The sequence below is a fragment of the Miscanthus floridulus genome, chromosome 7, assembly GCF_019320115.1.
Source record: "Miscanthus floridulus cultivar M001 chromosome 7, ASM1932011v1, whole genome shotgun sequence".
Lineage (NCBI taxonomy): Eukaryota > Viridiplantae > Streptophyta > Magnoliopsida > Poales > Poaceae > Miscanthus > Miscanthus floridulus.
Window position 1 is genome coordinate 78485159 of NC_089586.1, and position 10072 is coordinate 78495230.

Sequence of the window (10072 nt, forward strand, 5' to 3'; positions counted from 1 at the left end):
TAGAAAGTAAATTTCTCCTTCCTATCCTTGATTGTGAAGCAGATCTTGGCACTATCCGCGTAGATGATGGCTTTTGTGGTGCTTAGGAAAGGTCGACCCAAGATAGGGTGCCCTCACATCACCACCTGTTTCCAAAACCACAAAGTCTATGGGTACATATGAGGATCCAACTCGCACATAGATGTCTTTAAGAATTCCCTTGGGGTAGCAGAGTGATTGATCTACAAGCTGCAAACACATGGTTGTATATAGCAAAGTATCTCTATGAATTTTCTCATAAATTACCTTTGGCATAATGTTAACGCTTGCTTTGAAATCATAAACAACTTCTTCAACACATGTGGTCCAATGGCTATGGGGATGACAGGTCTTCCTAGACCACCTTTCTTGATGGGTAGCGAGTCATCTCGCCATCCTCCACTAGAAGGTTCTCTATAGAATCCTATATTGTGAATATCGATGAGATTTGCAGTTTTGGGATCCCCGGGCTGCCCAGGAATCTTACCTTTGTCGGTCAAAGGAACAATAGTCATCCCTTGAGCTATTTGTGATTCTATCATTTTATTAAAGCTATGCTGGGTTTTAATGGCTAAGGAGAAGCTATCCATTCTATTGTTTATATTTTCTAACATTTTGTCATTGGAAGCTAGTTTTCTAGATAAGCCCTCCATGATTTTAGCTTGACTAAAGACCGATTCTCTCAAAGATGGTTGATTATTGTAATTATTAGCTTGATAGTTACCTTGGTAGTTTGGCCTTTGTTGCTGATTCCAACCTTGATTCTATTGAGAACGATAGTTATTATTGTTAATGAAGTTTACATCCTCATAGGTTTCAGGACAGTTGTTCCCTAAATGCCCAATGTTTCCACATTCTTCACACATCATGCGGGAATCATAAAATGTGCATGACTTCTTTCTTTTCATTGGCTCTATTTTCAAGCCTCTTTATCAGTAGATCCATCTTGGCAGACAGCATGTCTACCTCCTTGAGTTGATGCATATCTCCACCTCTCTTGTGGGTTTGAAGACGTTCTTCATTCCAACCTTGGTTGGAGGCCATCTTCTCCACAAGAGCTATTGCTTGTGTGATTGTGAGTGATAAAAATGCACCTCTAGCAGCGACATCCATATTCTCACAGGTGTTGTTTGTTAACCCATGGTAGAAAGTCTGCATGAGTAGCCAATTCTCCATCCCCTGATGAGGACATTTTGATATGTAGTCTTGGAAGCATTCCCATGCCTCAAGGATAGATCGGTCATGTTGTTGTTGAAAACTTGAGATTCTTCCATGCAGAACATTGGTTTTTCCCATGGGAAAGAATTTTGCTAGGAAGACAGTGGAGCAATTTTCCCATGTAGTATTTCTATCTTTGTTGGCGTAGAACCATTGCTTTACCTTCCCCAAAAGTGAAAATGGGAAGAGGCGAAGTAAAATGGCATCTCTAGTAACTCCTTTGATGATTAAAGTGTTGCAAATCTTTAGAAAGTGTTAGAGATGAGTACTCGCATCTTCATGTGCCTTTCCACAAAACTAGCTATCTTGCACCATGTTGATGAGAGTTGGCTTGAGCTCAAAAGCATTGTCTCCAATGTTGATCATCGGTCCAGTACGGATGTTGGCCGTAGTTGGAGCAGAGAATTCACGGAGAGTCTCAAAAGCTGGTCTTAAGCTCCACCTTGTTTGGTTGTCTTTCGATTCTAAAGCTGAAACTTTTTTGAGTTTAGCTTTAGTCCTCCTAAATAGTGCTTCTAGATCTTCAACGTAGTTTGTTGGAAGGTCAAACCAGTCATACATTACCCTGCATAAGATATAGAAGTAGACAGAACAAGGGTAAGCCTATTTGAGCCGAGGTATATGGTTTCCTCGATTACATCTATAAGTAGAAGTTTATCAATATTCCTTTTTTCCTAGCTACCTTCCCCGGCAACGTCGCCAGAAATGCTTGTTGGTATTTATTAATATGCTACTTGTTATCATTGCCAGAAATGCTTGTTGGCATTTCTTACTTAGAAGAATATATGTAAATGAAAGGGTATGCAAGCGCATAGATAATATACCATTGTAGCACTTCACCCAAGAGTATTCTAGGTATCGTTATTTATATTTTTACCTCAGGGAAGGATGGGCAGAGAGAATATATTGATAACTTATACATATGGTGGAGAGATAAACCCTAAGCAATCTTCTATTCTACTAACAACAGGGGTAAATCAAGAGATAAATGTCATATGAATGATAAATGATAATTGAACACTTAGAGTACGCCTTTAGATGACACTAGCATGGTGTTGGTATTTATTAACTTGTCACTTGTTTTAAATAGCCACCTATTGCTTACCTACATCTCCTAACATTACTTTACTAGGTTGTCATCCCTAGTGATGATGCTTGAGATGCTTGTTGGTAATACCTAGCATTACTACTAGAATAATACTAAGCAGTTCTTTATTAATTTATGTGACTAGGAAGAATAGATATGAATATATATGAAAGGAATCTGCAAGTGCACAGATAATTATACCATTGTAGCACTTTACCCAAGAGTATTCCAGGTATCGTTATTTATATTTTTACTATAGGGAAGGTTTGGCACAGACATATATTGACAACTTATACTATTGATGCAGAAATGAACCATAACCAATGTTCTACTCATAACAGGGGTAAGTCATAGGATAAGATATATGATAAGTGTTGACTAATAATAATGATTCTATGGCATTGGCATGATCAGGTAGAATATTAGAGGAATAATTTTAAGTTATTCTTAATTATAAGTCAAAGCATATATTGATCAGTGCAATTATACCTAGTAGTCATTGCTAAGATCATCTTCATATCTACACATAAGGGATATTACTAAGGAAGATTAAGAATAGAGCTTGTTCTTCCTTCATAACCGGACCCTATGTGCGCCTATATTCAGGGAGTGGACTATAAAGAACTCAACAGGAGTGTCACATCCATGATCTACCATATGACCCAGAATATAGGGTGTATCCGCAGGTAAACAACGTATAAGCATGACACTAACACAATATCGACCACTCACCCATGGTACCTTAGAGTGAGCACTATATGAACTTATGCATGAACATGATGATAATCCTACTATACTAAGCATATAATCAAAGTAGGCGATGAACATTATAATGAAGAACATGAATAAGATGAATACTAATATTGTCATAACAATTGTATCTTGCATATAAAAATAATGGGGGTACAAAAGAGAGTGGGTACAAAGATTATACCAAACCATGCTCTTGACATGATCAAGAATCCAACCGAAGCCTGCTTGCCTCCCTCTAGACCTAGCCTAACTAGCTATGCCCTAGAATATGATGGTGCTCTGAGAATGATTATGATTTCTATCTTCTCAAATGACTTGATGACTAGGGTTATGCCTAGAGGGGTGGCAGGGGCTGATATATATAGGCCGAAGCATCCAACGTGAGCCCTTGGATCAAACCGACTTAAAGGATGACGTAGATGCAACCTAGGAGGCGGTGGAGAACTGACATTCAAAGAAGGGGCTGACATGTGGGCCTAGGGGGTCGGGCGGCCTGTAAGTGGGACCGGCTGGCCCCACCTAGTAGCCTCTTCCTCTCTACTTCGGCGTGGAGTCCTCTCGAGTCTTCTAGTGTCTGTTTCGCTATGGATAAGCGTAATTAAATTTGACATGTAGGTCCACCTTGATGGTTTTCTGGATAAACCCTGTAAAAATATAGATTCACCAAAACTTGTGGAATTTGTTAGTTTAAACCCCTATACCTTTGTTGGTGATTATATTTATGTCCTTATACATGTTATATTGATGGTTTATAATGGTTGTTAACTATCGTCAACACATGGTTAAGTAGATACAATAGAGAAATAATTCCTAAGTTATTCTTAATTACAAGTCAAAGCATACTATGATTAGTGCTGCTATACTTAATAATCATGGCTAAGATCAACTTCATATCTACACGTAAGGGATATTACTAAGGAAGATCAAGAATAGAGCCTAACTTCCTTCACAACTAGATCCTACTGGACCTGTATTCGGGGAGTGGACTACAAAGGACTCAATGAGAGTGTCACACTTATAATCTACCACATGGCCTAGAATATAGAGTGCATCCATAGGTAAACAACGTATAAGCACCATGCTTACACAATGTTGACCACTCACCCCGTGTAGTTTAGAGCAAGTGCTATACAAACTTATGCTTGAACATAAAGATAATCTAGCTATACTAAGCATATAATCAAAGTAAACGATGAACATGATAACTAAGAACATGAATAATATAAAGAATAATGCCATAACAAATGTAGCAAACATATGAAATATGAAAGATACAAGAGAGGATACAGAAGGCTATACCAAGCCACACTCTTGAAAAGATTAGGAATCCAAGTGAAGCTTGCATCCCTCTAGATCTAACTTAACTAGCTATGCCCTAAATATTTGTGGAGCTCTGAGGTTCTTCTCTTGACGATGATAGATGATTATGGAGGAGGATTATGCCAGGGGTGGTAGGGGCTAATATATATAGGGGGAGCCATCAATCCTGAGCCCACGTATCAAACTGACTTAAAGCAACGACGTAGATTAAAAATAGGAGGCGGTGGAGCACTGACATTTGAAGGAGAGGCTGAGGGGTGGACCTAGGGGACCAAATAGCCTATAGGTGGGGCCGGTTAGCCCCACCCGATAGCCTCCTGCCCTCTACCACTGTGGTTCACCTTTTGACGTCTTCTAGAGTCTTCTGGAGTTGGTTTCGTCATGGATAAGCGTGATTAAATCTGACAAGTAGGTTCCCCTTGATGGTTTTCAAGATAAACCCTACAAAAATACAGATTCACCAAAACTCATGGAATTTGTTAGTTTAAACCCCTAAACCTATGTTGGTGATCGTATTCATGCATTTATACAAGTTATATTGATGGTTTATGTTGGATGTTAACTACCGTCAACACTCGCTCCAGCTCGCCACTGTATGAGCTCTGCTCTGGCCCTCGCTCCTCTTCGATCCACCGCCACACGAGCTCCACCACATGAGCTATGGCCCCACTGGTGCATGCGTGAGGGCTAGCTTTAGCATAGGTGAGGCCAAGCCCTAGCCCCACCGGCCACCGCCACGAGGGTCTCTCTACTCCCAGCTCTGCCCTACTGAACTCATAGTAATGGTGCATGCGTATGAACAGAGGGACAGAGAGGAGGAAAGAAAAATATAGGTTGACGATTGGGCTCCACACATTAGGTGCTTGATACCACTTTTTATGTCCCCAAACAAAATGGAAAATGAAGTCATCCCATCCCTTCTTAACTAAACAACAAATGGGATTGTCCCACCCCTGAAAACTAGGTTATGTCCATCCCATTCCACCTTGCCTCCCAACCAAATGCTACCTAAGGTGTCTTAGCTCACACTTGAGAGCAATGCCCATCGCAACACATCCCTTGGTCCAACACTACTATAGAATGGTCATCACTGCTAGTTTTGGCCCTCGGTAGTGAAATGTCGATGGTGATAGCCATATTCATCACTGTTGGTTCACAACCGGCGGTGATAATATGCTATGATGCCAGTTTGGAGTTTAATCCACCTATTATAATGGCACGATCACCATCGGGTCACAGTCTAATCAAGTGTTGATGATCCTATAATCTCTATTGGTTAACAATATGATCTGACAGTGATGACCTTTTGATCACACCATCGATTTAGATTTACACACCGGTGATGTTGATGGTTGCTTCACCACTGGTCAATGATGTAATCTTGTGGATTTTATCACCACCAGTCAGTGGTCCAATCTGAAGGTGATGAGCAATTGATCAACAATGCATACCTCAAGAGGTAGGGGCTAGATGACCACCATTCCTAGACTTCTTCCTCCTCGTTGGAGGAGTCATTGTTGAAAGAAGAGGATACCTCAAAGAAGGTGATGAGCAATTGATCAACAATGCATACCTCAAGTTGGAAGAAGAGGATGAAGAAAGAAGACGGGTGATTTCAAAGAGTAGGTGGTGTGAAGAATACATAGAGCATTGGGTGCGTCTCTTCGGCTTCTTCCATCGTATTTAATGGAGATTAAAGGATGTTGGAACTAGGGCCATCAATAGTCATGAAGAATTTTCACCATTAGTCCACCAGTGGGCCTTTTGGGCCGGTGGCCATAAGGACTATCACCATCAGCTATGCATACAAAATGGTAGTGACACAGATGCTGAAGATCTAACGAACAGCTAGTGGTAATAACAATCTTCACCGTCGGTTCATTTGGTTGCCTGCACCCTGACATCCTTCTAACCGACAGTGAAATAGTTTCACCGCTAGTTATGTAATAAATGGTGGTAATAAAGGTGCTACGATAGCTCATTCTATAGTAGTGCAACCATACTAGAAGATGGCATCAAGATATTGCTTTGGACTGGGATTGTAATAATTTAATAGATTAGGGACCGAGATGAGTAATTTTATAGTTTGGGACCTAGGTGAGAATCTGAAAGCCCTAGTTTGGTTTTGGATAATTGATGAAACCTAGTATACTAAAAGTTGTCATTAAGTGTTGTATATGAGATAGGGTGGTACACACCTAGTGGTGGAGCTAGATGATGGTGATGGTGATGGTGGTGACCAAAAGAGATGATCAAGTGCTCTAACTTGGAAAAGAAGAAAGGGAAAAATAAAAACCAAAGTGTTGATCAAGGCAAAGGTATCAAATAGGTTTTTGTTTTTGCACTCAAGACACCATAGAGGGCGTGAGTGTATTTAGGATAGATAGCCATACTATTAAGAGGGGTGATCTCGACATGAATACAATTATCTAAGTGCCACTAGGTGATTTAACACTTGCATTTGCATCAGGACCTAGTGAATGCTAACGTCTCTTGAAAAACTTGTTTGTGAAATGCTAACTCACATGCACAAGTGTTGAAACTTGGTGGAGTTAACACATTTGCACAAGGGATAAAGTTTGGAGAAGAGAAGGGGTCACTGGGTGTGACCGGACGCTAGATCTGGGAGGACCGGATGCATCCGGTCAGTGACCCGACGTGTGGCAGTGGTAATAGAAACGATCAAACGCTGGCTTAGGGATGTGACCCTGCCACTGTTCACTTTTAGGCACGTGCAAGGCAGAGCGACCGGATGCACGGGCGTCAGAGACCGAATGCGTTCGATGTGGATTTGGCTGCTCTTTGTCTCTGGAAATAATTTGTTGGACTCAGGGTGAGTCCAGTCATATGTGACTGGATGCGTCCAGTCTTGAAATACAAGCTTTGGGAGCTCTCTATATTGGACCGGACACTGGACTTGGGTGAGTTCGCTCACTTGATCGTCTTGTCTGATCATGTGACATCTGTACACGTGAAGCTAACCGTTGGGCGCCAATGACTCTATTCATTTGAACATGACATGTGGTGTTGTAACAGCGACCGAACGCTGCGACCAGATGCTTCCGGTCGTCCCGAGCAGCGCATCCTGTCATCGCGCAGAAAGTTGGGGTGAGTGGCCAACGACTATTTGAGCTATGAGGGCTCTATAAAAATGACTTGGCTGGCTCTTGCTCACCCTCTTAGCTCTCTAACTCATTGATACACCTTGTGAGCATACTCCAACACCTCCCACTCATCTAACTCTTGATTTGTTCATCCAAGTTGAGATTGAGAGAGATCTTAGTGCATTTGCTTAGTGTTTGAGCATCTAGTGGCACTAGTGATCATGTGAGCTGCGGGATTGCTTGTTACTCTTGGTGGTTGCTGCCACCTAGACGGCTTGGAGCAATTGAAGAGCATTGGCACGAGTTGGTGATTGTTTGTGGCCATCTCTTAGTGATTTATGAGAGGTTCTTGACCTTTCCCTAGCGGAGAGCCAAATGGTACTTTATTGGATTGCGCATGTCATTGAGTTACCCTCACTTGTGGGTAGGTTCTTGTAGCGCCCAGTGTTGGGCTAGGTTTGTGAAACACCTATTAGCCGCCGAACCACCAAGTGTGTGGTCGACACAACGGGGACTAGCGTACCAGCAAGCACATGAACCTCATGAGAAAAATTGTGTGTCTCTTGTCCGTTTGGATATGTCCCGGTGTTCATTGGTATTCATATTGATTAATTGATCACTTGCCTCGGATGATATAATCACTCTACCTCTCTCCCTTGTATTACATTGTTTCACTTGTTGTTGTTTGAGCAGTGTAGCTCTCTTGCTAGTTAGTTGAGTAGTTTGTTTAGCCTCTTGTCTAGTTGCTAGTTAGCTCAACTAGAGTAAGAGTAGTGACCTAGCTTTCATGTGTGCCTAGAGATTATAAAGAACTAGAATTGTGGTATAGCTGGCTTGCAAACCTTGTAGAGCTAGAGCAAAATTGCATTTCGCCATTTCGGTTACTAACCCTTTTCTCTAGTGAATTTGTATAGAATTTTTATAGGCTATTCGCCCCCCTCTAGCCATTTAGGGCCTTTCAGAATCCTATCATAGTTTAGGGACCGTCCCTATATTAATTATGTGGTACAGACCCACATGTCGGTTCCACGTTGGAGCGCCATGTCAGCTAATGGACTATGGCGTGGCTGTTTTGGATCGAGATGAGATACTTAAGTAGTTTAGGGACCTAGATATGCAATTTCACTACTACACAAATGATTTTAGGAGGTAGTGCCCAAACATTAACCGAGGCAGGCACAAAATCCAACCGCCTCCTAAAATGTTGGGCTATTAATGGAGGCGGTCATTTTTATTTACCGAGGCGGTCATGTTTGCCCGCCTCATAAAATCGATTTATGGAGACAGTTAAAATCTAACCGCCTCCTAAAATCAATTTACGGAGGAGGGCGCCTTAAGACAGCCACCTCCAAAAATAGCCTATTTTTAGAGACGATAGTCTTAAGGTGCCTGCCTCCATATAAATCTATTTTCGGAGGCGAGCACACTATAAAGCCCGCCTCTGAAAAAGGCCGAGGCCCAATAGGCCCAGCGAGGCCCGATAGTCGTCTTCATATAAATAGAGGAAGTTAGGGTTTCTTGCTTCAGTCACTCTCTCTTCCTCTCCCTCTCCCTCCTCAGCCGAGAATGGCGCTCGTCCTCCGACTCCCTCCGAGCAGGCTGCCCCCTCTAACTCCTTCGTGCCCTCTCCTTCCCCCGTGCCCCTCCCTCTCCCCCGCGCCACTCCCTCTCACATCTCTCAGCACACGGCGGCGCAAGTCCTAGATGATGGAGATGGAGGCCCTGGCGGTGGTCCACGTGCCCTAGACGACGGAGGTGGAGGCCCTAGCGCGGCGAAGGGACCTCCGCAGTGGGCGTGGATGACGATGGAGAGGCTGCGTCGGCGGTGGATCTGAAGCGGGTGCTCGCGGGGGCCCTTGCGGCGACAGATTTGAAGCTAGAGCATGGCGTGGAGGTCGCGTCGGCAATGGAGGCGGTGAATCTACGGCGAGGAGGCGGATCCAGCACAAGGCCTCCCCGTCTTCACCAGATCTGGCTGCAGGGGCTCCACCGACGGCGTGTCCAGGTGTAGATCTGGCAGTGGCGGCGCGTCCAGGTGCAGATCCAGGACGATGGCAGCATGGCTGGGCTTGATGTCGGGCCCGTATGGGCTGGCGTTGGGCTCAACTGCTTTTTTATTATTTTAATTTCATTTATAGAGGCAGGCAAAGCAACCGCCTCTGTAGGTCATGGATTAACCGTGACCTTTGATTGGAGGCGGTTGGATTGCCCGCCTCCATTAATCGTTTTTGTCCGCCTCCAATAAGATTTCTGTAGTAATGTTTCGTAGTTTGGTAACCTGGATGAAAATCACGTAATAGTTTAGGGACCGCAAGTGTAATTTACTATATTTTTTATAAATCTAGTCAAACTTAAAAAAAAAATTAACCTGCATAAAATTCTAAGCGACACTCCTTTTGAGACAATAGGAGTATATAATTGTGCGGTCCTTGTTATGAGAAGGAGATGGAGATGAGGAAGCAAGCTTAGGGTTCAGGATTTCAGGGTCAGATGGGGCAAGAAGCCCACCATAGTTACAAGGGTTCTGCCACAAGAGAAGGATAGATCATAGCCAGAGCCAAGGGAAACTTTT

General features: G+C 43.0%; 1 non-coding gene across 1 annotated transcript; it reads left to right on the forward strand.

The window, feature by feature from the left end:
• Positions 1-1192: 1192 nt before the first annotated feature.
• Positions 1193-1299, forward strand: LOC136468182 (small nucleolar RNA R71). Its single transcript, XR_010761718.1, has one exon. It is a non-coding gene; the product is annotated as a small nucleolar RNA R71 (small nucleolar RNA).
• Positions 1300-10072: the final 8773 nt, after the last annotated feature.